The sequence below is a fragment of the Cnephaeus nilssonii genome (assembly GCF_951640355.1).
Source record: "Cnephaeus nilssonii genome assembly, chromosome: 10".
NCBI lineage: Eukaryota > Metazoa > Chordata > Mammalia > Chiroptera > Vespertilionidae > Cnephaeus > Cnephaeus nilssonii.
Window position 1 is genome coordinate 20,635,435 of NC_137081.1, and position 23,985 is coordinate 20,659,419.

Genomic DNA, 23,985 nt, shown 5'->3' on the forward strand with positions numbered 1-23,985 from the left:
TTTTTCATTGGTAAGTGTGTACTTTTCCTGCTGTTAGCCACCCATCCTGGGGACATGGCCAAATTTCTGGAGACTCTCAAAGAAATGTGAAGCTATCCCATGGGACCCTATATATCTCTTCACGAGGTATTTACAAGGGACTCCAAATGCCTGACTCTCCAGAAAACACACATGACACACAAAATATTTCCCCCCTGGGAACCAAAAGTTCATTCCCTCGAATCCTATGGCCTAAGTCCTATATGAGATCACATGGTACAAATTCTTCTGTCCCTCAAAGGCCACAAATCCATGTTGCTTCTTGTTCCCTGTCATGGACCCAGGAGGTCATGTTTGTTCTAAGCCTAGTACATACCCTCCTGGAAAGAGTGATCTCTGGCTTTGATCCATAGTAGAACACCGTATTAGTTTCCCATGGCCGCTGTAACAAATTATCACTAACTTCATAGCTTAAAACAGAAATTTCTTCTCTTGGGGTTCTAGAGGCCAAAAGTTTGAAATATGTTTCACTGAGCTAAAATTGAAGTGTCAGCAGGGGCTTTAGAGAAGACTCGGTTCCACAATTCTAGTTTCTGGTACTGTTGGCTTATGTGGCAGCATAATCCCAAGATCAAGACCAACATCTCCACATCTCAGTCTGCTTCTGTCACATCCCTTCTCATCTGTGTCAGATCTCTTTGTTTCTCTCTCATTAAACTCGTGGTATCATTTAGGGCCCACTGGATAATCCCAAATAATCTTCCCTGTGAAGTACAGATAAGAGATACAGTCAATAACATTGTAATGACTACATATGGTGTCAGATGAGTATTAGACTTAATGGGGTGATCCCTTTGTGAGGTATATAAATGTCTAAAAAGTGTTATACACATGAAACTAATATATTATTATATGTCAACTATACTTGAAAATTAAATTTAAAAAATAAAATAAATAAAACAGGAAGGTTAAAAGCTAAAAAACCTAACACCTAAATAATCTCCCTATCTCAAGATTCTTAACTTAATCACAACTGCAAAGACCTCCCCCCCCCCTTTTCCAAATAAGGTAACATTTACAGGTTCCAGTGATTAGAACTTGATACCTTTAGGGACTATCATTCAGTTTACTACAAATACTTCCCTGCCCATTCTGCAGAGAGATGAGGCAGCACAAAACCAGGACACCCTTCCTATAGGTCACAAGTTAGTAAAGGAAGAATTTATAGACATAAATGTATATTCATGCCCCTGTGAGGAATATGTATTTATGCATTTGGCATGTGCTCTGTTCAAGACATATGTTCAGATTTTAAAATTATCTACTCTCCAGCATCTAAATTGTACTTCTGTTGTGATCTACTACTGGGTTTGCCAAGCTCGGCACTAATGATGGACATTGTGGGCTGGATAATTCTTTGTGAAGAGGGGGCACATTCTGTGCACTGGAGGATGTTGAGCAGCAACCGGCAAATAAAAATATAGAAAGCCTGGTGAAAACTGAATTTCATATGCACAATTAATACTTTTTTAGAATAAGTATGACTTGTACAAATATTTGGGACAGTCTAACACAGAAACGGTTATTCTTTGTTTACCTAACATTTAAATGAACTGGGGTGTCCTGTATGTCATCTGTCATCTGTCAACTCTGTACTAAATGCCAGTAGCACACCCGCCTCCCTCACCCCCGACTGCAACAAACAGGAATATCTTCAGACATTGCCAAATGTCCCTTTAAGGGAGGCAAAATCACCCTTGGTTGACAACCACTGATCTACTTAATTAAAAAATAAAAAGTAAACCCTCATAAAATAGGAAAGATTGAGAAAAATATGTGGAACTGTTTGAAATATGTGGAAGCTGGCAGTTGTTGCTACTTACTTGCATAGCTATCAGATCCTAGGGCCACAGGCCACAGGGACCCTAGCGTCCCTGTTGGCAGGGACATGGTTTGGGGGAAGACTGTTTTCTGGGAACAATCCTGCCTGGCCCCACCCCTTTCAAGCCTTGGAGCCTCAGGCCTACAGCAGGACCAGGCATGATCTCCCATCCCTATTCACCCTCTAATTTATTTTAATTATTCTCTCCCTTACCCCCACCTCGTAGTCCCCAGGCTTTGCTTAGGAGCAAGTGGCTCTCTCATTCACGTAGCTCACTTTGAAGGTGCCAGGACACAACTGTCTGGCAGAGCCGGGCTGTGAGGGCCTTCTTCTGGGACTTTTGATTTCGAGCATGTCCCTACTAGTAGACAAAGCTGAACAAAAGAGGGGCTGAATTGGGTGTGTGCCTGCCTCTTTCTCCGTCTCCCCGACACCCTCTTTTTTTCCCTGCACACTTCGTTTTCCAGTCCCCAGTGAATACTTGGCACTTGGCACTCAGATTATTCATACCTCCCCCAGGCTTTCTAAACTGATAACCAGTGACTCTCCCAGCCACCCCCAACCCACCAGCTGCCTCTGAACTGTATCAAATTTGGCTTTGAAAAGCTTTCTCCAAATATAAGCCTGGTGCAAACATACACAGATAGCGATCAGGTGCACATATTGTATATCTTTATAAACAAAGCTGTGTGTATTTATAGACCCCTGTCAATGACAGATCTATATGGAGAGATAATGGGGGTTTTACAGACACACACACAAAAAGATAAAGCTTTGAAGCCTCTCACCCAAAATAAAATTAAATACCAACTAATGCTCAGCAACAAATCCCTTCTTAGGTGAGGGCTATTATCTATCCAGGACTGATGGAGTCTCCCAGGGGAGAGTCGTTTGGGAGGGGTCAGGATTTCGGTTTTGTTCCAAAATCATCAGCTGAAGGATGAGTATTTCATTATTTGCTGCTGAGCTCTTGGTTACTTGGAGTCATTAACACCATGTTCAAAGGATTTGTATTAAGCAGCTACATACACATGGCTTCATAGAGAAGTCCAAAATCAAAACTGACGTTTAAGAAAAGTTTTAAGAATAAATGAATGAATTCAGCAAAACATAATTTTTTGCTCCTGGAAGTCAGAAACAAAGACAAAAACACCCAGAGAAAAAAATACAGAGAAACAAAGGACATGCAGTAAGAACACCAGAAGGTGGAATGGGCCCCAGGATAATGTCCCAATTATGGGCCTGGCTGGAGGAGGGCAGGGTTCAACTCAGACTCTCTTCCAAGCATGGGAGATGGGGCCAATTTAGTTTTTAGGATGGTTTGGTGTATATTCATTGATTATGTATTTAGGGCCAACTATGAGGACATCGACAGAGACTTACAAACAGACAGACACCCAGGAGAAGGCACCAACTCTGCTGAGACAATGCAACTATAATCCACACATTTCAACTGAACATCCCCTGGGCCCATCTCTCGTATGTCTGCCATTTACAAGGAGAGGAATATTCTGTCATTTTGAGGGTGTTTCAGTCTTTTAAATGCTCTTATCCTGGGGCTTAAACTGAGTCTTTTATATATCCATATAAAATATAGTGTTATATAAATACAATCACCATGTTTTACATTAGATCCTCAGACCCTATTCATCTTATAGCTGAAAGTTTGTACACTTTCCTTTTTTACTGAGAAAAAAATTATATGCAGTGAAATATGCAGATCTTAATTATACAGGGCAATGAGTTTAGTCAAATGTGTACTCCAATGTAACTGCCACCCCAGCCAAGGCACAGATCACGTCCATCACTCCTTTGGGACCAGTGGTGTGCTGGAGCCAGCTCCTCCTCAGACAATTCTGGGTATCTTGTCCCCAAATTGTGTTGGTAGCTTCAAGATGGCCATGGTGGGAAATCAATGTACAGTCCAAACCAGGGTTGTTTTTCGCCGAGACAGCCAATTACCCACACACGGTTGCTTATGCTCCCTTCCTGTCAATCGCCCAAACCCCTGGAGGCAGATCACCATGGGTTTACTGTTGCTTGTGTTTGATCTATCAGTTAATGAATAAGAATGTAAAATCTCAAACTTGAAATATTGGTTTATCTGTTTCTCCTTTTAATTGCCTCTCTTTTTGCCTCTTGTATTTAAATCTCTGTTATTAGGTGCATATGCTTTTAAGATTGTTATGTCTTTATGGTGAACTAACTCCTTTACTTTATTGAATGCCTCTCTTTATCTTTGTCAATCCCCCTGTGTTAAAGTGTGCCTGCTCTAGTACTAATATACACATATTAGTGTGCCATGACCTTGTGCTTACTCTTTGCATGATAAATCTTTTCCCATCATTTTACTTTCTCAACTTATCTATATCCTTATATTTAAAGTACATTCCTTGCTTTTTTATTCAGGCTAACAATTTTAACTGGAATATTTAGCCTATTGACAATTTAATATAATTATTGATATATTTGTGTTTAATTCTACCATCTTATTTATCATTTCTCCCATCTTTTTTTTCTGTTCCTCTGTTCGTCTTTTTCTTGAGTTAACTTAATATTTTTAGTACTTTTTTGTCTTCTATTGGGTTTTTAACTATACATCTCTGTGTTTTTAAGTCTAGATTTGATATTGTACCATTTGACATAAAATATAAGTTTTACCATTCTAAAATTTCATGTATCCTATCTCCTTTGTTTCCTGCTACATTTGACATATATTTTACATCTACTTATGTAGCAAACCCGATAATTTAATGTTGTTATTTTTATTTAAACAGTCTGCTGTCTTTCTGAGAAGTTAAGAGAAGAAAAAATCAGAAAGCCTTTGCATTTACCCACAGACTTAATTTTCCTGGTATTCTTCATTCTTCCTGTGAATTCAGTGTCATCTGTTGTCATTTCTCTTAAGTCAGAAGAACCTCCTTTAATAGTTCTTATATTGAAGATCTGCTGGTGATTAATTCTTTCAACTTTTATTTAGCTCATGGATTTCCCTTTTCTCAAGGATCACAGATCTGCACTGTCTTTTGTCCAAATGCCTAAAAGCAGTTCCCTGTATATTCTGCCCAATTTGATAGTTGTTGTCAATAGAAGGTTATATTAGTTTGCTGGGGCTATCATAACAAAATACCACAAACTGGGAGGCTTAAACAACAGAAATTTATTGTTTCACATTTTGGAGGCTAGAAGTCCAAAACTAAGGTGTATGTAGGGTTGGTTCCTTCTGGCAGTTCTAAGAGACTTCACTCATGGCTCTCTCCTAGCTTCTGGTGGCTTCAGGCATTGCTCCTTGGCTCATAGATGAAATTTGCCCTATGTTTCTTCCTCTGTGTCCAAATTTCTCTTTTTTATAAAAACATAGTCTTCTTGGATTAGGGTTTAGCCTGATGACTTTATCTTAACTGGACCATCTGCAGGGATCCTGTTTCCAAATAAGATCACATTCACAGGTACAGGGCATTAGGACTTCAACATTTTAGGGGGCACAATTAAACCCATAAAAGAGAGTAGGGCTGGTGTGACTTTTTCTATCATGGCTAGAAGCAGAAGACAACCTTGAGTCTTCAAATTCACTTTTCTGTGAATTTGTTCATTTTTTGTTCAAGTTCAGTGGGATAGGGGGGATGAATTTCAAGAAGATGGGTGATGGACATGGGAGCTGGTAAAGTCTAAACTAAAAGGAGAAACTTGAGGAAAAAATGATTGATATCCTCTGGAGGAAAACATTTCTACTGACCCAATTCTCCCTTGGTCTTATGCTTGAACCATACCTATCACAAATAATTTAAGAGCAAGACAGAAGCTGTTATGCTCATCCATTCATTCATGCAACAACAAAATACAACATGTACTGAGCACTTACATGTGCCAGACCCACATCTAGTAGCAGAAGATAGAGTAGTGCAGGGAAAATATGGTCCCTGCCCAATGGGAGCCTTCATTCTAGTAGAAATTCAACATTTATAAGCCTTACCATGTGATCACCGCATTGTCTTTACACCTAAAACTAATATGGTATGGTAGATCAACTATACTTAAATTTAAAAAGAAAAACAAAAAGAAGTTCAGAGTCTATCTATCTGCTTCAGTTTTGGTTAGATCGTGTTTTAAAAAAATTAACCGAAAAAAAAGTTTAATTTATCTTTTGGTCAAGATAAATACATACAGTGCAATAAAAGGTTGAGAAGGAGGAATTTTCTATTTATTCCTTTGTTCAGCAAACATTCTTGAACACACATTGACCTAAGAATAGAGATTCCAAAGGATTTGTTTGTGCATGAAGAGATAATTCTGTTTATTAGAGAGTAATTACACATTATACTTGAGTCACTGAATGAGCCAATTTTGAAACCACCCTAACTTTGAACTTCTCGTTCAATGAGAAGGGAACTTGATAAATTAGTGTTATTTAAGCCATTTAGAGTTAGATTTTCTACTTATAATACTAATTGAGTTAAAATTAAAAACAAAAAGTACTAAGAATTTTTTTTAACTTAGTTTCCTCCATTTCTCTCAATACCAGATAAACTTTCTGTTCTCAGAGTATGTTCATCTCCCACTAGATAAATCTGATGCTGTATATTTTGAGAGAGAAAATCAGGAATGCATATCTTTAAAACATCCAGAGGCAGCTGAAAGGTTAGCAGCTATCTAAAGCTTGTGATAAATGTCCAAATTCCTCAGCAGCATTTTTCTGTGTTTGCAGATTCAGAGACAAGAGCCTTTCATCATGGCAGCTAAATCTCCCTTTAAAAATTGAATTTAAAGTAACATTTAAGGCTGTGAATGTTGATTGCAGATTCCTTTCCATATCCTTTTTGGGAGTTTCCCACTAACAACATTAGTGCCTCCCTATAATGAGGTACCTTTTTTTCTTTTTAAAATAGCTGCTCATTAAGGCAGACATTCTAATATTAGCCTGCTTTTCCACTGAATGAAGGAATTGGATATCTTCTGCACAAACTTGGGGGTCTGGGTATATTTCTGCACTTCTCCTCAATACTTTACAGAAACTTAAAATAGTATCCCCCCCCCACCCCCCACCCCCCACCCACACACACACTCTTTCCCTTCAATTCTATGCAATCACAACAGAATGTGTGGGACTGGTTTGGGGCTTTGGAACCAGCGACTGTTGTGTTCAATTTCATTTTCCATGCTTACGTGAAGTGAGTTTCTTCCTCTTTCACTCTGTATTTAAGGGGGGGAGGCAATCTATATTATTTTTATAAATATGACTGGGTGGTGTCTTGCCCAAACTTGTCTGTGTCATCAGGGAAAATGGGTGCTGGAGATAAAAATAAAAGAAAAAGTCTGTCCCAGCAAAACATTTCAGAGATTATGAATATAAGTACAGCCTGCTGGGAGTTACAAAGGAAAGAAATAGGTATTTTCCATTTGTAACATTATACAGCTTTGGTCTCTACCAAAGGGTGAGGGCAATGGATGGGTGGGTTTGGATGAAAACTTATAGGAAAAGTTCTGGTTTTGTGGCAGTCTGGGGATGCCAACAAATGTTTATATGTTAATGTGGCATGTGGAATCTCACTAGCTTTCTTGGGAATTAAACAGTGGGCTTTCTTTAATCTCCCTTTGCCTTGGAGAAGAGCTGAAAGAACTATGAAGAGACGAAGGTAGAAGGGAATGTAGAGAATATTTCATTCACCTCCTTCATGCTGTGGAGCAGGAAAGTTAGACCCAGAGCCAGGAAGTGGGTGGTCTGTGTCACACTGTGAGCTGACAGTGGAGGATGAAGTGTGGTAGAGTGGTTGGAGCAGGGCCTGAATCCTGTAAATGACACAGCCCTGCTGTTGCCTAGTCATGTACCCCTGGGTTAGTTTCATAGCCTTGTCAATCTCCACAGTCATCACCTCGGTAATGGAGGCCATCAGAGTACCTTTCTCATGGGCTTGCTATGAAGATTAAATGAGTTAATACCTCTGAGGAGCTGAGTGCCTAGAAAATAATAGCTAACCTAAATAAAACCCAGAGTGAGGAGAAAGTCACATAACTCATGTTGTTGACCTTGTTCTACTCCTCCTTTCCTTTATTACCGGCCTCTCTAATGCCCCATCTGTGGGTTTTTGAGATAGAAGAAAGTCCTCCAAGGAAAAAGAAAGAATCACTTTTGACTTAGAACTTTAGACCCAAAGGAAAAAGGAAGGAAACAGTTGGTTTATTCAGCATGTATTGAGTACCCAGCATATTCCCCCATCATGCATTTGTCTAGAATGGAGTTTCCCCAGGGGCTTTCTCATATGCTGTTAGTTTCTTTTTCTGTCATCTTAGTTCCTTTCTTCACAAGAAGAATGCAACTTGCCAGACCCGGGCTTAAGTGATGTGTGACTGGAGAATGTCCATGCTCAGGGGGATACGTTTTAAGATCCATCTGTCTGTTAATGGACTTGGTGAAAGGACTAGGTAAGATATTCATTTTTGATAGAAAAGACAAAGATCAGATTGTGGGGAGGTGATGAGAGATCCCCATAGAAGCAGAGCTGGAGACTCGTATGTATCAAATATCTTGTGACTGGCAGTCTCCACAAATCTACAACTATTTGCCTCTTTCTCTCCATTACAGCCTCTAATAGGTTTGATAACAAAAGCAAGAGTCATGTCTCAGAAGGCGATCCCAGTAGGAAAGCACAGCTGTCACCTGACTCTCCTATTAAGCCACAGCTCTGGTTTAGCTTGAGGCATGAGCTTGGGAATGTGAAGGAATTATCAGAGAGCAAGTCCTGGTGAAAATGAAATACTGCGAAGATCTGATAGGGGGGCATCAACGGTGTGCCATACGCTGATTCATTAATTCTCTGCTCTCTCCTGTGAACAGTCATCTTTATGCTCATTTTACAAATGGGCAAGTAGCCATGGCTTGTCCACTATGCTCTGGCAACTCACCCTGCTGGTCCTTGATATCCAAATCCCCTCTGATTTCAGGGAAAACCCTGGTTCAGAAAAGTCACTTATACAAATTTACCCACCCCATGGGCTGTCTACCTGCAGGGCTGGCCTTGCTCCCTACATTTCAGTTTTCTGTGCAGGTTTCCATAGGAGTGGAACAGGACAGATCTCAGTATTGCCGGGCAGAGAAGAGGAAGCAGGGCTGGCACCAAAGGCAAACCCAGCCCCTGCATCACAATGCCTGGGCCAATCCTGACTCAGCAACATCTGGGTGCGGTAGAGAAAATTGAGGCTTTGGGCAGCTGGGAAGCTCTTTAAGATCCCAAGTTGAAGTGAGAGCTCAGCCTTCAGCCTCAAACCACCATGTGGGTCTGTTCCGCACTAGGCCTGAGCTGCTGTGAGGGATCTGAGGCCCTGCTTTTCCTTTCATTCAGGAGCTCTCAGCCTAAAAGGAAGCACCCCTCTGTTATCTGTGGTTTTTAGCTCTTTCCCACTTTGCAAGTGGAGGAGGGAAATAATAATAATAATACTTTTCTGTGGGTTGAGAGTGTCCTTGGTTTGATGGAGCCAGAGTAAACAGAATGAAATTACGTTGTAGCGATTCTAATGGTTCTGCCTTGTGTCTGTGAAATCCGTGAGTAGGAAAGAAGAGACCAGAAGTGAGCCCAGGAGTGGAAAGCAAGATGATTTGTTCAACAGAGTCACTTTTTCTCTGAGAAAGATACTATGGCAGGATACATAAAATGTTCCTTTCTTTTTTAAAAAATATATATTTTTGTTGATTTCAGAGAGGAAGGGAAAGAGAGATAGAAACACCAATAATGAGAGAGAATCATTGATATGCCGCCTCCTGCAAACCCCACACTGGGGATCCAGCCTGCAACCTGGGCATGTGCCCTGAATGGGAATAGAACCGTAACCTCGATGCTCAACCACTGAGCCACGCCAGTGGGGCGAATGTCCTTTTTCTTATTATTCTTTTCTTCTCTTTCTTTCTTTGACCTTTCTTTCCTTTTTATTCATTGATTTTCTTAATAACAAAAGCAAAACATTATATACCTGAGACAACAAGTCCAATTATATGGAAGCATATAAAGAAAAAAATATATAACCACCCCATTCATTCCTCCTGAGGAAATGAATGCAAGCAGAATAACTAGTATCCTTGCATATTTTTCGATAACCTAGAATTTTAGGACTCGTCCCTGTTTTCCAGGAGGTGACTCCTCTCAAAGGAAGGAACACATGTGTAGAGAAATAACTATAGTGTGTGTAAGAGCTGCGTAAGTGGGATGAGATGATAGGGTCACAGTGGAGTAGAGCTATGAAAATGCTGGAGATTTGGGGAGTGCACATGCAGACTGAATTAGAAATAGAAGTTTTGCCCTGGCTGTTTGGCTCAGTGGGGTTAAGATTAACCAAAAAAGGAAAGAAATAGAAGTTTTGAGGAGAGGGGAAGCTTGAGTTAGGGGTATTCCAACACATTATTATATAAATTTTCTTCATTCTGATAGAATTGGGAAGGTCCTTAGAACCCAGTGGCCTATCCCTTTACAGATGTATCCACATTAATGTTATCCAGCCTCCCTTTGGTTACTTCCAGGTCTAGAGACCTTGCTAAGAACATGCTCATGAACAGCCCACTTCACCTCAAATCTGATCGCAGGCAACTTGGACTCTTTAAAATGCTTTTGACATTTGATGTTTATATGTTATGACATTTTTATGCAATTCTCTTTTCCTTTGCCATAGTTTAAACAACCTGAAGGCAGGGATTGTTTTTATTTATTTTTGTTGACTGACATATGAATTACTAAATTAATTTAAGAAAAAAAAAACAAACCCAGCATACCCTGGGCCTGTCTATTTGAAAACACAGGTCCAGGCATGGAGAAGTAAAAGAACCAGAACTTCTTCATGGGACCTCATAGTTTCCTCTGTATAGAACTGATTTCTCTTATGATCCTTCTCCTAGTTGTAGGAGAGATTCCCCATTTTCTCCTACAGCTGAATCTATTGGATCTCTCTGTAGCAACTGTGGATATTACTTCATAAACTCAGGTGAAATACAATGAGTTTTAAAAAGTAAAGTTTTAACTTAATTTCTATGTCAAAGCCACCTACTGCTAGGATGATAGAAAAAAAACAATTTTAGTTCCCACCCCTCACCTCTATGTTGTTGTGACAGGGGAGGGCAGTGAGGTATCTGACCCACACTAACAAACAAAACAAAACTCAGGGCCAGAATCTATGTTCACTGCAAAATTATCTTCAATACTCAGATTAGAGCAAAGTCCTCAGGGTTTGCGGGGGGAGGGAGGGGAAGGTTGTGGTGAAAGGATGTCAGAGTCAGTTGTCTTTGGTGTAAAAACATTTACAGATATATTGGGGCTTCAAATATATACATTCTTTGCATTTTCATCTTGAAAATTTTTCTTGATGACATACTCGAGAAAACTGGTAAATAAGTGAAAAATTAGAGAATAATGGTATATTAGGACTGGTGGTTGGTATTAAATACATGAAACATAGAGTTGTCTCTAAGTTAATATAAATATGATCACAAAACAAAGCAAATATTCTGTTTCATGAAGCATGCAATGTACACAAATATTAATCCTATATAATAAAGAGGTAATATGCAAATTGACGATCACTCCAACACTCAAGATGGCCACCCCCATGTGGTCAAAGATGGCCGCTCCCATGTGGACATAAGATGGCCACCACAAGATGGCTGACAGGGGAGGGCAGTTATGGGCGATCAGGCCAGCAGGGGAGGGCAGTTGGGAGAGACCAGGCCTGAAAGAAAGGGCAGTTGGGGGCAACCAGGCTTGCAAGGGAGGGCAGTTAGGGATGACCAGGCCGGCAGAGGAGGGCAGTTGGGGGCAATCAGGCCTGTAGGGGAGGACAGTTGGGGGGGACCAGGCCTGCAGGGGAGAGCAGTTAGGGGGAACCAGGCCGGCAGGGGAGGGCAGTTAGGAGCAACCAGGCCTGTAGGGGAGGACAGTTGGGGTGAACCAGGCCTGCAGGGGAGGGCGGTTGGGGGAGACCAGGCCTGCAGGGGAGGGCAGTTGGGGGAGACCAGGCCTGCAGGGGAGGGCAATTAGGGTGACCAGGCCTGAAGGGGAGGGCAGTTGGGGGTGACCAGGCCGGCAGGGGAGGGCAGTTATGGGCAATCAGGCCTGCAGGGGAGGGCAGTTGGGGGCAATCGGGCCGGCAGGGGAGCAGTTAGGCATTGACCAGGCTGGCAGGGGAGTGGTTAGGGGGTGATCAGGCTGGCAGGCAGAAGCAGTTAGGGGCAATCAGGCAGGCAGGCAGGTGAGCAGTTGGGAGCCAGCAGTACTGGATTATGAGAGGGATTCCAAATTGGATTGGAAAGGGTGCAGGCTGGGCTGAGGGACACACCCTCACCTTGTGCACAAATTTCATACACCAGGCCTCTAGTTTATTATAAAAGAATTATCAATAAAGATTGGGGAGGCAAAGGAGGGTGGTAAATAAAGACATCCTTAATAATAAGTATTACATAAGGGGAAATACTTTTTGATTGTGATAGTCACATTAAAATAATTCAAATAATGTTTTTGGACCCCTTGTTGATGAGAAACTAATGCTTGCCTTTCAAATCATTAGTGAAAAGAAAAGAAACAAACCTAGTCCATGTATCAAAATACAGAAAATAAGAAAGCAATAAAGGAATGACAGACACAAAACTTAAAATAATGGGATTTATGCATAGAATAACATAATACTTATATTTATCATTATAAATAAAATGCTGATCAACATTTATGACATTCCTGCAATGTGTCAGACACTTTTAGGTGCTTTACTCTGTTATATTTTATTGACTCTTTATAGCAACCTTAGTGATATTATTGTTTCAATATTACCGATGAATCAACAGGGACTCACAGAGAATAAATCACTTTCCTTAGGTCACACAGATGTAAGAAGCAGATTCAAGATCTAAACCCTCTCTTTTCTGACTCAGATTTATTCTCAATCACTGTTCTGTCTTACCTGCATAAAACAAGATGGAATGAAGGAGACCAGATATATCCACTGTGAATTCCCTAATTTAAAATCAAGGACTTAGATCTGATTATAATACTAAATACGGCATGTTGCTTTTAAGATAAATGTCTTTAAAATAGCATGAGAACACACACACACACACACACACACACACACACACACAATGTATTTATCAGGCAAACATGAAGAGAACAAAAACAAAAGCAGTACTACCAATATAAATTTCAAAAATAATGTATGATTGAAAGCAAAACATTAATGTGATTCAAAAAATATTGTGTTTATCAATGGCATAATCCATGATGAAGATATCTTTATGCACTGAAAATTTTACAGCAAACTATAAAAACCAAAGATGACTAGAAATACAATCTGAAGGGGAAAAATGTAAGGTGAAAGGAAAACACAGTTATTATGAGGCTCTAATACACATATCAGATTTTGAAAGATAGAGTAGATAAAAAATAGTCAGTAAAATGTCAACAACAAAATTAATATATTAATACATATGTATATGAGTATCTGATATATATACATAATATTTTTAAATCTCAAAAACAGATCCCATAACTTCTTTTCATTTGTCTATACTATACCTCAAGTACTGGTAATATATTATACCAGAAAGAAAATCTTAATTAACTTGTAAAAGTTAATGTTATCAATGCAATATTTTCTCACTAAAACATAATTGATCCATTCATTACTGATAACACTAAAATTAAAAATGTAAAAAACAAACAACTGATATTAATAAAAAAATCTTGCATGTGAATATTGGATGTAAACGATCAAAATTACAATTAGTATTTATTAGAAAATACTGTGCCACTTAACTATTAAACTACAACAAAATATTATGTTACTAAATATATGGATGTAGTCAAAGCCCTATTGAGAGAGCAAATTCATATCGCTAGCTTTTCCTTTATTAGCAAGTGAGACTAAAAACAACTGGACCAAACATTCACCTTAACTATTTGAAAAAATAAACAAAGTAAAAACAGGAGAAATGACATAATATAGCAAGTACAAAAATCAATGAACTTGGAAGCTAAAACACAAATTCAATAAAATTAATGACTAAACCCAAGAGTTATTTGTTTGAATAAAACCAATGTAGCACATACAATTTGTATATTTATTAAAACATTGTTTCCCGATTATTGTAGGTATTATTCTCATAGTTACAACTCATTACCACTTTCATTATTGATTCTTCAGATTAATTCAAGGAACTCTGGTCTTTCCCCTTCAACCAGTTCACCGGAGCATTCCAAACTGGCCCCAGGGTTTGACTATCAGAGGGCCCTGAAGAAAGTGGCTTGCAAAGGAAATGAGCTTCACTAACTTCTTTTTGGTCTAGTCCCAACGTCTTGGTGGGGATGGTCACAGAGAAGAGATATACACCAACAATTCTTTCTTTTGAAACCAGTACCTTTCTTAGTCATCTGGCAAATGTAATTCAATCACAGGTAAGGGGTGTGTGGACAGTCCTGACTCCATCTTGAAGCTAATCTGCCATTTTAACTTCTGAGTGAATGAGCCCAGACCTTTGACTTTTTTCCTTTCCCCTGGTGGACTCTGGAAAATGTACAGAGGTTTTCAGGATAGTCATGGGATTTCTATTATGCTGGTACTTATCTCTTAGCCCACCCTGGCCCAGGGATCTGCTGGCATCTAGCCTTTTGGTTTCTGCCTGACCACCCATGCACTCCTTTCCTAGCTGGTAAGTCCTTCTCAAAGGGCAGATCAAAGAGAGCGGTGTAGAAAGTGAATAATGCAGAGATCTGAACATCCTGTGGCTGCCCAGGACCCATTTCTGTATGCAAGTTCCATATTAAACTCTCTAAACCAACAAGCTGGACTTGTCTGCCTCATTCTTTGGCTTATCTACTCCTTTGGCATTTGGGGGTTACATGGCCTTTTCACAGAACAGGGGTTAATTCACTAAGTACATAAGGTTATGTATTTTCCCATTTGCCCCTACACAAAAAACGCAAACTCAATTTTTGGAAGATTGAGTCTGTGACAAAAAGGTGCTCCTCTTTGCCTACATCATCCCATTTTAACAAGTTTGGCTTCTTTTATTCTTGTGCCATCACTGAAGCAGAGAAGCATGAGTGTAAAAAAGGAAACTGAAGCAAGGAAGCAGTATTAAGTAAAAACGTTTTCATTCAATGAACCCAAACAACAAACAATAGTGAATATATATTTACCATTCCTCATGGCCCAGGCATTGTAATGTGGACTACAACTCATTGTTCCTTAAAGCCTTCACAACAACACCACAGAAAAAGCACTTTTATCATCCTTATTTTACTTTTGAAGAAACCGAGACTTAGAGGGGCTAAAGGAACCTTTTTGACATCACTCAAATAGAGACAGAGGAAGATTTAAACATACACAATCTGGACCCTGATTGTGTATGTTTAAATCATGTTCAATCACACTATCTCTGCTCTACTATCCTGCTCTACACAATGACAAGGGCATAGAGATACCTGTTTCCCTCTCCCTACATTTCTGCTGGGTGGTAGAAGAGTAACTTATGCCCTGACAAAATCAGTATTGAGAACTCCTCTCACCTTCCTTCCAGACCCAGATAGCTTCTGCCCTGGGAGGAGGAAACTTATTTGATTGATGAGATGGAAGAAGACCAAAGACTACCCATCCATGTACCTGCAGTTAATAAATTAAAGATCAGAAAATCACAGGAACTTACCCTCCACACCCCAATGCCACCGAGGCCTCCCTGTCCCATGGGAAAGGTGCATTTTCTTTGTGGTTGACTGGACGAGCATCAGCTGTACAAAATGGATTGGACTTTGGGTCCCAAGTTTTCAACACGAGGGCAAATATACGGTAGCCTATTTTGACTTCATATTCAAAGTGCTCTCCAGTTCAATTTCATGATCACTTAAGTCTTAAGCCAATGATCTCCAGTTAATTCTTGGACCTATGTCTCAATTAGCTCAGAACTCTGCAGAGAGAAGGGCATGACAATAATCAGCCTGAAACTCCAACACAAGACATTTTCATATGCAAGGCATCATGGTGGTCTTTGGCCCATACTAGAAGAAACTAAATCTTAAGCCTCTTAGTTAACTCTTAAAAATGCTGAGATCATATACCTTAATAAATGTTGGAGAAACCGACCAAACAAAACACTGCTCTATCAATGAGTAAAGGAGCTTGGCTTCTCTCTGAAGATTTGCGTAGGACCAAGGAAATATATAACTCCAAAGTAAAGAGGAATGCCGCCACAGATTTTTCTTTATATTCTGTGTATGTAAAACAGTGTTCCAGAGCTGCTTATTTTTACAGTGGCATGTAACTTTCCCCTCCATTTGAGAAGATGAGCTTCCCTAGGCAAAACATCTTTCTAGCCAGGTAAAATTCCTAGAATTATGGGCAAAATATCCATGTGCCATATGAGACAGATTCCCTTACAGAAGAATGAGACTTTAAAATTTGTATTTAGATCCTTGCTTATAAACACTCGGAGCACCTAAAATCATATTTTAAGCCCATTTTACTCAAAGAGATGGATGAATCAATGTATAAAACAGGGCTTTGACATTTCACTAGAAGAGACAGATGGCTAAAATTAAGAAAAATTTGGAGTATAATTATTTCACATTGCTATTTCTGGCTACTTTCACAGAAAAAAAAAAAGGGCCAATCCCTTAATATGTGACACAAAGGGTGGGTTTTGAATGACACCACTAGGGACACAAAGAGGTTAAATATAATGTATAAAGTGTAAACTGTGTGCTGCATATACAGTGAATGAATTGCCTAGTCAGCTACTCCTAACATCAGGTTGCAAATAGGTCTTGACAAATTTATGTTCTGTTTCAAATTTATAACTCCATTGAAAATTATTTAGAATTTTAAAACTTTAGACCCTTAATTATACCACAGGCTGTTATTCTGAAGAAGCACATTGGAATTCATTTACTGAATGTGATTCTTATTTTCCCAAAATCCTTCTTCTCCCTTCCTTCCTTCCTTCCTTCCTTCCTTCCTTCCTTCCTTCCTTCCTTCCTTCCTTCCTTCCTTCCAACTTCTTCCTCTCTCTTTTCTTCTCTTCTTTCATTTAAACAAGGGACTTTGCCCTCTATGATAAAGTGGTAAAGAAAGCAACAATGACTTTGAATTACTGTTTATATCTAAACTGCATTGAACTATAGTACTGAATTCAATCTAAGAGCTGTTCTCACATAATGAAAAATGTTGCACCAGATCCTATTTTCAGCCTGAGGCCCCTTCCAACCCATTGGGAACTTCAGTGGTATACTCACCCTCCTATTGCCCTGGAGGGCTTGTTTTTGTATATTTCTGACAGTTTGACTTTTGCCCTGAAGGTCAAGACATTGGTGATGAAATAGGGTTCAAGTTAAATCAAGTCAACAGTTGTCTGATCTATTGTTATGCTTTCACGGGGTTCCTCAGCAAACAGAAAACTTGTTTCTCTGGTAATTCTCGACAGATTTGATTCTTTTTTGGGGGGTCACCTGGCCTCTTCTTGGATTTCTGAATTGATGGGAATGACTTATGTTGGTGGGGGAAGTGAGGAAGAATTGGGATGATAAGTGATAAGAATTAGGAAATATGTCCTGGGAAGGGTGGTAGAATGAAAGCACTCTGGACAACTGTTGTTCATGGAAATTTCAGACCCTGAAGATAAATGAACATGAAGCCGAGATGTGTCAGTTCCAGGCACCTGTGCACTGAGATGGGCTGGAGAGCCTCAGTTCCTCAGGCATGTGTATGTAAAGGGTTGAATCCAGTGCTTAGTTCAATAATTGGAGTTTATTATTAATCATCCACCAGTCACTTCCTAGCTATCACTGCTTTCTCCAGGACAAGCATTTATTAAACACTTATTATGTGCCAGGTTATTGTACTAGTTTCTGAGACTATGAAGTTAAAACAGACACAGCCTTGACCTCAAAGAGCAAGCGATCTAATGTAAATAAATAAGGAGTTCAGATCATAAGGAGACGCACTGACTATGGTCCTGCATTTCAAGATGTGTCACATGGACACATGAGGGGCTCCAGACACTGGCATGGAGGTAAATGAACATGAAGTTCCAGCTGCTATGAAGCTGCTGTGAATTACTGTGAGTCACTGCTTGTGAGGTGACAGTTGGATGATTAATAATAAAGTGGAAAAAACAAAACAAAACAAACAAAAAAAATAAAGTGATAGTAAACATTCTAATTATTGAACAAGACATTGGATTTAACAGTTTACATCTTTACCCCTGATAGAGGAACTAAGTCTGAGGGGCTAACTGACAAAGCAGGGCCACATAGCTAGGAAGTGGAGAAACAGGGATTTGCAATCAAGCTTATCTCAGCTTTTAACCACCATGATAGAGTCTAGTGGGGGAGCCCAGGGTTGGCAGATGCTCATAAGACAGAAACTAGGGAGGGAGGAAAGAAGGAGTCACTGTGCTTGAATTGGGCTTTGTTTGTGAAGAAATCTGGGTTGCTATTTAGGAATTTGTCCCAATAGAAAATAATTTTTCCACCATTTTTTTCCTGTCAATTCTCTTCCCAACCCAGATTTTTTTCTTCTAGGAATCAGTGGGTGGGTACTGTCTGGATTCCTAAAGAATTTGTGCTACTACAATATTCCCACCCCGAGATGTCTGCTCTGCCGTGATGTAACACTCCAGCAGCAAGAGAGGCAGGAGGAGGTGAGCTGGAGGGCATGAGATCGTAGGAAGAAGTAAAAATAATATAGCTTCATACCGGCACATAGCAGGTGATCAAATGATTTGGTGTCCTTCCTTCATTTCAAAATTTCTTCTGGCCAGTTTCCCGTAGTCTCCCTCTCTAATTTCCTCCTTTAGTAGGTCTTATTTTGCCCCAGAAAGATTTGGCATTTCTGACTTTCCATGAAAAATGATGCCTCTCAGAACATACCATTTGTTAAGCCCTACTATCCAGATCAGGGCAGGATTTTCCTCCCTGATGCTCAGCTCTCACCTTCACTCTGCACTTACAAGTTCCTCGTCACCACTGTATTCTTCCTCCTCTGTTGAGCTCAAGGTCAGGATGTCAGACTTTGAGCTCCCTTGTTTCATTATTAATGGAATCTGAGATTTAGTTTCTTGCTTCAGAAGCTACGTTGCAATAAAGACAGTGGCAGGAAGCAAGGTTTGCTTTGCTGGCTGGTGCCAAAGGTATGGTTAGAACTTTGAGGCCAATTTCCACATGACTTTGGATTGGAATCAGAATACATGTTTGAGGTAAATGAAGAAAACACCCATCTGGGAGACCTGTTTATTAATGTAATACTAACTTATTAACTAAACAATAATCCCTTCCATGTGTTCAGCATTTTACATCTTACCAAGTGCTTCTTTGTATGTTATCTCATTTGATTTTTGAAAGAACTCTCTGGGATTTGCCAAGAAAATAACATGGTCCCACTTCATGCACACTCTGCACTCTTTAGCAAGGAGCATAGAAGTTATGTAGCTTATGTACAGTTGTTCAACTTTTCAGTGTATGAACCAAAGTAAAACTTTATTTCCACGTTTTCTGAATTGTGAAGCTCACATGAATAAGGCAGGTAGATAAAACACCTAAAAAAATGTCTTGTGCATTTTGTGTGTGTGTTCAGAAAGCATTAGTCTCTTTCATCATTTCCTTTCTAAATCCTTGACCCCCATGCTCTCTTTCCACACACTATGCTGGAAAAATAGATAAAAAGGAGTGATCTGGAGAGAAAGAAAGGAGGCAGAACATGGCTCTTGAACTCCAGGGGCTGGTTCTAAGACAGGCTTCTGAGGATGAGATTGATGGTAGTGTGAAACCCAGGGTCTGGCATAAAGTAGGTATAACCAACAGAGATGGTAGGAAAATAGTGCATATCTCCACATTGGCCTTCTTTCTTCCCTCCCTTCCCACGGTGATTATTTGAGGTAAGGGAATGGGAAGTGTCTAAGCTCTGTCTCCGGTTCAATCTTACTCCTCCCTAGCCATTAAAAATTTCTCAGAAGTCTTTTCAATTAGAACAAGACCTAGCACTTGGCCCATCCCAAGCTTGCTCATAGGTGTCAGAACTGTCCCTCCACAGATCTTTCCCAGGCTCCCACCCACACAGCCACTCTCACCCTCCAACTTACTGGAAATCTCTATTCCTCCAAAGAAGGCTTTGGCTTTGTTCCCAGAGCCAGGCAGAAAGGAAATGCTTTCTAAGAAAAACAGAAACAAGAGAATTACATTCTGATCTGATGTTTCTTCACCAAGAAAATTCTTTTTATCCTTCAAGATTGCTTTATCCCCTTGTCTATAAAGAATGCTATGCTAGGTCAAGAAATAACTGGAATTTGTTTCTCCCCCAGTAATTAAAAAACACAATTCAATCCATATGAACGTCTCTCAATTCCGGGAAATGTCAATAATCATACACTAACATCTCTATAATAAAGAGCCAGGGTGTAACCACCAATCATGACCAAAGGCTGACCAACCAGAAGTCAGCAATGACTTGCCGGCCTGGTTGCCCATGGCAACCTAGCGCTGACTACTGAGGCTGCAGGCCCGGTGACCCAGCAGTGACTGCTGAGGGGCTTTGAATCAGGCCTGGAAAGAGACCTGAAGAGAGAAGCAGGGGCTGATCTGTAGCGTCTGAGGCAGCTTTTGACCAGCACTTGCCTCTCTCTTTCCCTCAGAGCCTGGCCAGCAGTCCTGCATCCATTTCTCTCCAAGCCTCCACTGGGGCTGCTGATCAGCCCCGCCTTTCTGATTAGGCCCTATTGATAGGCCCAGCAATGCTGACTAGCATAGAAACTGGCCAATCAGAACCAAATCTGGGTCAACTGTGAGGAGGCAATGGCTGCCTAGGAGACAGAGCTTTTGATGCTGACTGGCATAGAAACTGACCAATCAGAACCAAATCTGGGTCAATTGTGAGGAGCCAATGGCTGCTTAGGAGGTGGAGCTTTTGACACTGACTGGCATAGAAACTGACCAATTAGAACCAAATTGGTCAACAGAGGAGGGCAGTTGGGGGCAAGATCAGGCCGGCAGGGAAGGGCCGTTGGGGGCAAGATCAGGCCGGCAGGGGAGGGCCTTTGGGGGCAAGATCAGGCAGGCAGGGGAGGGCAGTTGGAGGCAACCAGGCCAGCAAGGGAAGGGCATTTGGGGATGAGATCAGGCTGGCAGGAGAGGGCAGTTGGGGGCAACCAGGCTGGCAGGGGAGGGTAGTTGGGGGTGAGATCAGGCCGGCAAGGGAGGGCAGTTAGGGGAAATCAGGTAGGCAGACAGGTGAGCAGTTAGGAGCCAGCAGTCCCAGATTGCGAGAGGGATGTCCGACTGCCGGTTTAGGCCTGATCCCGATCGGGCCTAAACCGGCAGTCGGCCATCACCCAAGGGGTCCCCGATTAGAGAGGGTGCAGGCTGGGCTGAGGGAACCGCCCCCTCCATGCACGAATTTCGTGCACCAGGCTACTAGTTGTAATATAATAAACTAGAATGATGGTTCTGAGAAGTCTGTGGGGTCTTCCTTCTCTGAGGATATTTAGATTCAAGAAAACTTAAAGGGACCCTGAGCTACAGCTCTCCCTCCCTCCCCTCCACTATAGCTCAGATGTGTTCTTATCTAGTCTGATTATTGGTTTCCACTTTGTATAATGCTACCATCTCTGTATAATTCTACAGAAGCATGAATATTCCCCAATGTCTAGTTCACCCCAAATTTTTTTCTTTCTCTTTGCCCACTGCCCACAGTCTAGTACATACTGTATTGTTTTTATGATGACTTCATCTGACCTTCAAAATCATCATGAAACTGGCTTTTTTCACAGTAAAAGAATCACAGACTACAACCCTTATATTTATCTCACACAATATTGTTTTGAAGGATTCTGTCAACCCATCTCAAGTTTGAAGTACGATGCTGGCACTTAATAAATGTTGGAGAACAGTTTATCTACAAGATATACTGTTTATTACTTTAAATCGTGAGCTACTCCCTCTAGTAGCAATGTGGGGCTATATGCCAAGCCCTGTATTAGAGGCTGCAAATTCCAAGATGGCTAAGGACAGCCCCAGCCTTAGACTCTAAAGAAGTTCTCCCTGAGTATTCATATTCCAGTTCATAGATCTTTTGTCTAAACTCTGACTCTCAGATGATTCAACTGCTGTATCTTCACTCAATTTTGTATCCATTTTTATCTCAGTTCTTAATTTTGTCCTCAGCCCCTTGAAAAAGTAGCAACAGCAATAGTGAGGAGAAAGAGAAGGGTAAACTTGCATTCTGCTGTTAATTTACTGTGTGACCAAAGACTTTTTACTTGACTGATTTCAGTGAATTTCTGTGTAATGTGAGGGGAATAGGGTTGCATGGGCCCTTGGGATAAGTAATGACTTGTTGAAAGACACAGATGTTTATTGAAAGATGACTACTGCCCAGATGTTGGACAGGGAAAGGTAAATGAGATTCAGTCCCTGGTCTTGAGGGCTTCCATTCTATCAGGGAAGCCATCTGCAAGCCTGTAGCATCTGCCTTGTGCCAAGCATGTGCCTTGAACTTGGTAAATGTTGGAGGATCAGATGCTAATTTGGGCAAGAAATTTAGAGCAAGGTTTATTTTGTTTGTTTATTTTACCACGTTTGCTATTTCCAAGTGGGACTGATCATTTTTCTTCTTTCTATTTCTAAGGAGGAAGATGCACTTTGTTATAGATTCCCATCTGACCTGTAATTAACTTTCTGATATAGCAGAAAAAAGCATTGTATTACAAGTTGGAACATTAGTTTCATAACTTGTGTAAGTCATGTCTTTGTACCTCAGTTTACCCTGCTGAAAATGAATGATTTGGATTCGATGGGTTCTGGGATCTCTGCTACTCTAGGATTCTTTGAGTTGGAGATCATGGCCACATCACTTGGCCATTCTACCACCCCTCGCTCTGTCCTCAGAAACATGTGTCTAAACTAAAATACTGGTTTGTTTCTTATCCTGACTTTTTTCCCTTTGACTTCATTCCTAATCTCTGCACTCCAGAGACACTGTTTTGAGCCTGTTATATGTACTAGTATGTCTACTTCTCAGCTTCTCACTTCCTTCTTCATGTTCAGCTCATTTCTTCTTGAAATTGGATTCTCTCTTCCTGGATTTTACTGATCTTCCTGACCTGGCTCATGACTATCACCTTTTCTCTTCAGCTTGAATTATATTTTGCTTCTGTGGATATATCTCCTTTAAAACTTTATGGCATCAATTTTACAAGCAATGCATGAGGACTTCTGTAAAAATGACTTTAGGATGCTAATTTTTATCTTTTAATCTCACCTTCTACAAATTAATATTCCTTTGTATATCTGCCCAATGTTACATAACCTCATTACATGTACCTAGCATTATGCCCCCTAATGTTGGTTAAAATGTTTTTATAATTGGTGAGTAGTATGACACATAGGCATATGTTGGGGGAGGGGACATTTCAAAGACATTATAGTTGACCCTTGAACAACATGAGTTTGAACTTGGCAGGTCAACTTATATGTGGACTTTTTTTTTTCAATAAATACAGTAAATGTATTTTCTCTTCCCTGTGATTTTCCTAATAACATTTTTCCTCTAACTTACTTTATTATAACAATACAGTATACAATACATATAACATACAAAATAGGTGTTAATTGATTGTTATTGGTAAGTCTTCTGATCAACAGTAGGCTATTAGTAGTTAAGTTTTGAGGAGTCAAAAGTTATATATGGATTTTCAACTGCTTAGAGGGCAGCACTTCTAATCCCCATACTGTTCAAAATATGGGTCAACTTTATAAGAATCCACAGCTGCTTTGTTTGAGTAGCTAGCTATTCCTTTGGCATTTTGTGCTGTTGTTTAACATTGATAACTGAGAACTGGTCTGAAATTTACTTAGATACCTGCTAATTTACAGCATTTTTTTTCCCTCTTGAGAATTTTTCTCACAGATAATTCAGATTTATTTTAGTCATTTGATGATCAAGTTGTTATATTCTACTTATTTTAGCCATAACAAAGTATCTTCACACTATCAGAATCAACTTTTTAACAATTATACAGGGGAAAAATTACACTTTTTAATCTACACCTCTCTTGTCAATAACTTACATTTTCCCACAGTAACAGTGGTTTTGGTAACGTGGTTTTTTATAATACT